The following is an 8,457-nucleotide window of genomic DNA, read 5'->3' on the forward strand; positions in this document are numbered from 1 at the left end:
AGAGCTGACTCAAAAAATTATTTGAAGTATAGATTAGGTCCAAATGAAGTTCTTTTGGCAGTGAAAAATAAGATTTTTTTTTCTACTTCTTTGACAAATCCTTATTCCAGCTTTGGTTTTTAACTCAACAGATGAGTAGAAGAGCCAGAGCATATGGTGAGAAGCAAATAATTTTATGCTAAGGACATGTATGTAGGACTAACTGTGGTAAGAGTATGATTATTTACTTAATGATACCTTTAATGGTAATCCTATCCGCTCTTTGGTTTAGGCTGTTAAATCAGTCTCTTTTGCATTAAAAATCATCAGTCCCACTAATTCAATACATCTGTTCTATTGAAGTGTGTTTACTCCTAAATGCATATTTATTTTTCTAAAAGTCTTACCAAGTAAACTGTTAAACTATAGGGACTGCAATAGGAATGTGAACTCTAGAACTGTATGCTGAATCTGCTTATATTTTGTAGCCATGAATATTTATGCATTGTGTGTTGTCCATTTAAATAGTACTTCTCTTACCCTTTGTTAGACCTGTCATACCATCTACATTGAACTGCAATGTATTCTTAATTTTGAAAGAAATGTTGATCAGCACACCCTATATAAAAATAATTTAGGTGGTTTTTTTATTTTTCTCAATGTCAAATATATTTTCCCGATGGATTTTTTTTTTTAATTTATACTGTGGAAGGGTGCCGAGGGGACAGGTGAAGAGGAGTTACCAATTCTCAGTATTTTGTGCAGTCTGTCTTCTTATGGCAGTTTGTGCTTTACCCACCTGTCTGATTTTGTGAAACCAGGATGCCTCATCTGAACTGCAGATAAATTTGGGGGTTTACATCTGTTTCTTCTGCTTTATATCGTTGATAGTTTTAATCCTGAAAATAAAACGTACAACTTGAGCTAATCATCTTTGCTGTGTGTTCTGTACTGCTGACTGTTTCGATACATGATGATTATGTTGTGAATCAACTAACATGAGTTGAGCTGAGTAACTTCTCTGATGCAGAATGGTGTCATGGAAGGTTGGTTTGGGATTTTTTTTGAGGTGATACATCTTGCTGTACGTGTGTCCCCTGAGGAGGCAGACACAGACAATATGCTTATTTTTAGGATGCGCTGACAACTTCTCAGTGCAAGTAGTAGTGGAAAGTGATAAGAAATCAGTGTGTGCTTGCACTTGTGTGTACACACAGCTAGCATCTTTGCCTGATTGCAATGGGACAAAAGCATGCTAATCATGGATCCAGTTCTGTCCTGGAAGGCAAGTACAACTTCTGTGCAGCCTCTACTGCTGTAGCACAGGTGCTGAAGCTCCATTGTAATACTTGATCAGGAAACAATCCAGAAACAAAACATTGATAATGATTCCTGGAGCCTGGGCTAATGTTAGATGCTTGTAACCAGTGAGATCACACACACCCTTCTCTTGGGTTGCTTTCAGCGTGCCTGTCTTGAAGATGTGGGAATACTGGAGGTGGGGGGAGGGAGAGGGTGGTCCTGATTCCCTCGGGTTGCTTTCAGCGTGCCTGTCTTGAAGATGTGGGAATACTGGAGGTGGGGGGAGGGAGAGGGTGGTCCTGATTCCCTCGTGTTTTCAGACAGTTGTGACTGAGGGGGAGCTATCTGTAGATTTTTTTTTTTTAATCCCAAAGTTAGAGCTGGAAATTCTGAGCTTAATCATTACCTGTTTTCTCAGACCTCAAAGCAGGTGTTTGCAAATCAGCCTTCATTAGCAGTGACTCACGCAAACCTAGCCATTGGTGTCAGTAATGTCTGCAATGTGCAGTAGGCAGGGAGTGTGCCACTAGGTTTTTTCAGAAAATACCTATGAACCTGAATCTAAAGTGACTGGCATAAGCTGCCAGTGTGTAAAAAGTTGATGGCTAAATAGCTTGGAGTGGCACCGTGGCTTCCACCCCTAACCCCACCATGAAAATTATGTACCTTAGAGGGGACTTCAGGTGCAAAAGTGAGCACGATTTCATCATATTACTCCCCTAGGGGATTTAAGGGTGTGGAGGTGTTTTTTTTGTTGTTGTTGGTTTGGTTTGGTTTGGTTTTTTCTTTTTTGTCTGTGTGCCTTTAGCAATGCAGGACAAGGTCACACATGTATATACATGCACATATATGCATGGAATAAATTGTTATTTTGAAGCTTGCAATGAGACAGCAAAAGCTAGAAGCATTTTCTGTGACAAATTTGCACGCCCTTTATACTGAGTTTCGCTGTTGCTACAAACCTGTGATTAGCTGTTCAAACAAAATCCTGATTTGCATTTGTCTTATTATATACCTCTTCGGGGATGCTGCTGCACCTGCATGCAGGTTTTTTTAGCTGTGGAGGATAAACTCCTGCATGCTGTCTGAAGGACAGCTAGCTTGGAACCTGGTGTATGCTGCCAGCAGCTCTCGTTCCACATCTAGCTGGAAGGTGAGCAAAATGCTGGCAGGCTCTGGAGCTAAGTAATGGTAATGTCACTGATTCTTCTCTTCAGTTAGGTGACACACCAGGCACTTGCATTAGGCTTTTGGTCAAATGCTCTTCAAGTCTCTCTCCAATTTAAATGTACTAAGTGGGGTCAGTTTGTCATGCTCTTGGGTGAGCAGATGCTGGAAAAAGAAACCAAGTGAATTTTGAACTAGTGCTTGTTAGTGAGCCCAGCTGCTCTTCTTGGGGATCAGGGTTTGATCCACTCAGCTGATTGTGCCACTGCCTGAAGTCAAGACAAAGTGAATTCTTCTGGAAAAGATGGTGATTGTGACCAGGATCATTAATAGGTAACTTACTGTATGGATAAGCTGCTAATACAATCACACTGAAAATCAACTTTCCCTCAGTTTAGGGATTTGTTTAAATTAAAACAAAATTTGTTTAGAGTAGAAAATAGCTTGTTGTTTTTGTTCTTTCTTGTATATCTATTATCTGCAGTAGAAATAAAAATACCTTGGGGAAAGTACTCTGGGATGGTGCAGTCTGCTCAAGGGAGAAGCTACTGTTGTACACACAACTGTGTACAGGTTTATATCTGCAAGTTCAACAAAAATTTGGCCTCAGAGTCACTACTGTTCCTTTCAGCAACCAGTGAGAATGCATGCCCATGGCAGAACTGCTTATATGGCCAAATTTGTGGATTCAAGTTTCCAGGATAATCTGTGGGCTGAAATTGCATATGGCTGTAAATTGGGTAGTACTTCAGAGATGTGAATTCTTCTTGTGTCTGCTTTGAGATTATTTTTTGTTCTTTAAAAGTAAAACAACCCCATTTGTTGTAAGATACAATTTCTTAGCCTGGCTTCTAATCTAAAATTTGTGCAAGGGTAATTTTCTGCTGCCACTACAGAGTCAGCAGTTTCTTGGTGGAAGAAAGGAAGCAACTGGCAGTACCTTAGGTACTAGAGCATCAAGGGAGCTTAGCTGATAGCTGCATCAAAGTGGGAAATGTATGGTACAATGCCAGCACAGACTGTCCCTTTATGAGGCAGAACCTTTAAAAGGGTTCTGTTGGCTCAGGAGATGCTGGACAATGTGGTGGTCTTCATGCAAAGACTTGCAGGTTTCAGTGAAATGACATAAAATCTTGCTTGATGTGTGCAAAGCCCAGATGGTATCTCATGCTTGGGTTTGAAAGGGGGTTTTCTGTTTGACCAGAGTTGCAGGTGCCATTGTTGTTTCATGTCTGTTATAATCATGAGAAAGTTTTGATACAGTTTGTACAGATGCTGTTTGGGTGGCTCAGCAGAGGAACGGGCAAATGGCTGGCCCAGCCGTGTCCCTGCAGCCCCTCACAGCCCCACTTTATACTGTGGGAACAGCACCTTGCCACTTCAGGTATGTTTGCAACTCTAATACCAAATTCCTCTTGGACTGGACATTTGTGAATGCAAAATACAGAAGAAAATGAGAACTGAGTTATTTCTATTGTGTTGCTTCTTGCAAATACTTTCTAAGAAAGGGAAAACAAAACACTGCCTAGGAAGTGTTTCTTCCTGCATCAAAGTCATCCTTTGGCAGACTGGGTGGAGAAGAACACATTGTCTATTTGGTGAGGTCTGTATAAATGAGAATTAAAGGTGGCAAAAATATTTTTCTTTAATATTTTTACTGAACATTCACTTTTCATTTTGTTCATAGCAACTGAGCAAAGGGTTGGGTTTTGGTATTCCTGGGTTTTCTTCCAGCTTGAAATTGCTAAACCTAAAATCACGAATGCAAGAAAGAAACAAAAACCATCCAGAGAGGCTGGAGCAGTGGAAAGGGAGGAGGAAAGGTATGCAGCAATGATAGTGCTGTAACTTGCCCTTTGAAACAGAAAATAAAGCTCTTGGTTTGGAATGCTTTTTTTGAGACAGAACAAATTATTACAACAAGTTCAATCTTTAAGCCACGTCCAGTACAAAGTTCATTTGATACATTAAATGCACTCCCACATTTGCAAATATGCTGAATTTGATTTGATTGCATCTTTTGGAAGGCTATACTAGCAGCAAATAAAATACATGTCAGGCATTTCTCCTGAGAAAAATAACAATTGCTAGTATTTCAGTCTAAATATCTCAAATGCCAATAGTTTTTCCCCTTTTGCTTTATTTCTGCTCTTCTTAAAGAATCATAACTTGAACTCTGAAGCGATAAAAGCAGCCAACTTATCCTGTGTGATAGTGGATAGTGCTGGAAAATGTGCTTTTGGTCATTGCCAAAACAAAAAATTAGGAAGTGTGTGTTGAAAAGATAATTGCCTTCTGGCCTTCCATCAATCTGTCTTGAAAATTGCCCTTAGTAACAGAGTTGTCTGAGGATCACTGACACAGGCTGTCTCACCAGACTGACTCCTTTGCTGCACACCACAACCACATACAGGGAGTGATGAACTGGTATTTCTCAAGGTTGTTTTCCCCCTGTCTGCTGGGTATGTTTGCTGTGCAGGCATGCAGAGTGCTGGCAAAAACACTTGAAGCCAGACATATCCTTCCAGGCATTAAGATCCAGAATGAATCTGAAACTCTGTAGGTTTCCTGAAATATGTCCACAAAGGAAGAGCAAGGCTGCTGCAAGAAGATTTTACACTAGCAGAGTCTATGTAATTTGGAGGATCCTAGAAATTCCTACCAAGTAATTGCTTGTTTACACAGTAGTAGTTCTGGAAAAAGTTATGGTGGTGCCAAATTGGGAGAGAGAATTGGGGTTATTCAGCCTGGAAATGAGAAGGCTTGGGGTGACCTAATTGTGACCTTCCAGTACTTGAAGGGAATCTATGAGAAAGATGGAGAGGGACTTTCTACAAGAACAAGTGGTGACAGGACAAGGGGGAATGACTTGAAACTGCCAGTAGGTTTACATTAGATGCTAGGGAGAAATTCTTTACTGTGAGGGTGGTGAGGCTCTGGCCCTCCAGAGAAGCTGTGGCTGCCCCATCCCTGGAAGGGTTTAAGGCCAGGGTCAATGAGGCTTTGAGCAACCTGGTCTAGTGGAAGATGTCCCTGCCTGTGGCAGTAGGACTTGGAAGTAAATGTGCTTTAAGGTCACTTCTACCTCAAGCCATTCTATGATCTTCATATGACCTGGATTTTGTGCACAAAGGAGATTGCTTTCTCAATTATGTGACTGTCATGTCCTAGAAAGATTTACTAAAAACTAAGCTGCTAAAAAAGTGCTTGTTTATGGCAATAAACTAGATAATTACAATCTTGTCTTCTTGCATTTATTGCCAAGAACAAGAACGCTTAAGTAGCTTAATTTCCCTTCCACATGTTCCTTCCTCCTGTCTTGAGGTTAGATTTGTCCACTTTCCAAGGCTGAAGGATAATATAGGCAGCATTAATAAATGTACTAGGGAACTGGCTTCTCAAGATCAGGATTATAGTGTAATTCTGTTTACTCAAAACTAAAATGAGAGATTTGGCCGGTGAATTTTTTCACTGCTCTCTTATGATCCTGTGATTCTTGGAGCAGAAGAGGCTGTTAGAGCAAGGTTTTTAGCAGAGACTGAGGAAAACAGCTGAAAAATCAAGCTTTCAGAGAACACTGGATTTCCCACTAAATCTGTGTGCATTTGTAGACGGCTAACAAGTAATCAGCTTGAAATCCTTGTTTGCATGTCCCACTCTCTATGACTGGTTGGTTAGAGCACTTTAGAAAAGATAAGAAGAAAAGTCCTTCTCACTGTCCTTATACCTACTGAAATGCAGTATTTAGTAGACAGGTCTGTGATGTTGTCCCCTCTGCTTCTCAGGGGGCATGGGCTGGCAGATGCCTAGGCTCACCGGTGTGTCCCAGGTGCCTGTCATATGTTCTGTTGTTGTTGATGTGCAGTTGCCCCATCCTGTTCCTGGGACCTTGCTTTGGGGGCCGGTATGGCTTTAGTTGTTGTCACACACCCTCTGTGCCTGTGGAATGGATGGGCAGGATTCCTTTCATGGGTCTCAAACCCTTGCCAAAACTACAAAATGTTTTGGAAGTGGCAAACTGAAAAACCTGTGTTATTATGTTTGTTTAGAAGAAAACACTGACTGCCTTCTCATATGCTGCAAATGGCAGTGGTGATTGTTATACCTGCTGAGATGACAGAGGTGTTGCACTACATTCATTAAAGCCTGAGGAACACTCCTGCTCCAGTGCTGAGAACTGCAAATCCATAGCCTGACACAGGCACTAGTCTGAGCAGACTGAAACCAAACTCCCACATATAGACTTGAGAACACCCTCTGCAAAATGCTGGGGTGCTGTTTCACCTGGCTCTTCCTGTGACACACCTCCCCGGGGAATTCAGATTTTCAGGGTCAAACTTAGGCTCAAGCCCATGTTTTGAGATACCATCTCTAACATTTAAGGGCACCACACCTTATTCTTCTTTTCTTTAAGACTCCTGGATGTGGTAGGACAGAAGAATGAGCAGACACTGCCTGCTGGCCTATCTCAAGCTCATGCTTACATCTCTGTCTCATTTCTGTCTATCAGAGTAAATCTACTCTATCCAGCAAGTCTCATCATTAATGCTGGTGCAGTTCCTTTCCTAACTCAAAGGTACCTGGCACATGTAACTGTGTCCCACAAGAGAGTGTAATGAAGTATGGCTTTGTGGCTACAAGCTGAGACAGTATTCAGGCTGATTGGGTTTTTTCTAGATCTGATTGGTCTAGGAATAGAGTTGAAAGCTGTTTTTTAGTTTCAAAACACTTAACCATGCTACTAAATTTACTAGCATTGGCAAGATGCTGCCATGTGGGACGGAGTCCAGTTCCGGCAAGGTGGTAGAACTGCTCTCTTACTTAGGTGTTTTTTATTGAATAACAACCATAAAAGACCACCTAATACTCATCCAAATTTTTCCTTCTGATCTGATAGGAGCAGGATGTATAAATAGCATTGAGTCTGAGGGAAATGTTGGCTCCTCTCTGCCATGCCTTTCTCTTTTGTGTGTGCCAAGTTAAGGAAGAGGAGAATTCAGAAAATGAAAATAATTCCTATTTCACTTTTCTCCTTGCTTGCTTTAAAGTGCCAGAGTGAGAAGCTGGTACCCTAACATGTCTTCTATTTATTACCCTAGACACACTTCTTTGTGATGTTGCTACATAGAGAGGGAACATCCTCCCCCAGGGGTATTTTGGACTCCTGTTATGGTATTTGCTGATGTTTGTAAAACTCCGTTTGCTGTCCTGTCTGTTTGTTGTTCTGTTTCAACACACTTTTAGCTGATCTGTGCTCCAGAGAACTGTTAAACATTGCAGGCATGCTTGAGGAAGGCAACTAATTTTTCTTTCAACTTGGAGTGCAGCACTTAAATTCATTGGTGTGGCAGAAGGAGCAGTAGATGTGCTGTGGTGGTGCTAAACTGGTTTGGAGAGAACTGGGAACAGCATGAAGAGTGGAACAAAAAACTTTAGGCTGTGATGGGATGGATAAGTTAGCATCTATGAGCTGGCAGACTTTGTTGTGTGGGAGTGTTAGAGCTTTAAAAGCTTTGTCGGCTATAGAAGGAGCACTTTGGAAAGTCTTTGAGCCCTGGCTATCCTTTGCCTTGGAGAAGGCAAAGGAGAAGATCACCAGAGATGGTTAATAAAGCTTTAGCTGCTGAGCTCACTAAACATTCTTCCAGTTCAATGGCCTGTGCAGAATGATGTGTTTAGTCAATGTTTAATTCCTAAGCAACAAATGGTGATTGTCATACTAGAAGGCACTCATGGTGTTGACTGATGCAATGGAGGCCAAGGATTAAAAAGGTCATGCATGAAGATCACTTTGGCAGCCTCAAAGCTCTCACCTCTAGGTCAGGTCCCTTCTTGGCAGGAGAAAACAAGGAGAAGTTCATGCTGCCTTAAGGCCAAAAAACGTTTTCCAATAAGAAAATAAACTAGCTGTTAAAAAGAAAAAATGGCCGTAGGAAACAAAACAAGGGGAAATGTGAACTGTGGATAGCTGAGGGAAGGCAGGGGAAAGCAGGAAGGGAAGAGACATTT

Source organism: Geospiza fortis, unplaced genomic scaffold (assembly GCF_000277835.1).
Source record: "Geospiza fortis unplaced genomic scaffold, GeoFor_1.0 scaffold1, whole genome shotgun sequence".
NCBI lineage: Eukaryota > Metazoa > Chordata > Aves > Passeriformes > Thraupidae > Geospiza > Geospiza fortis.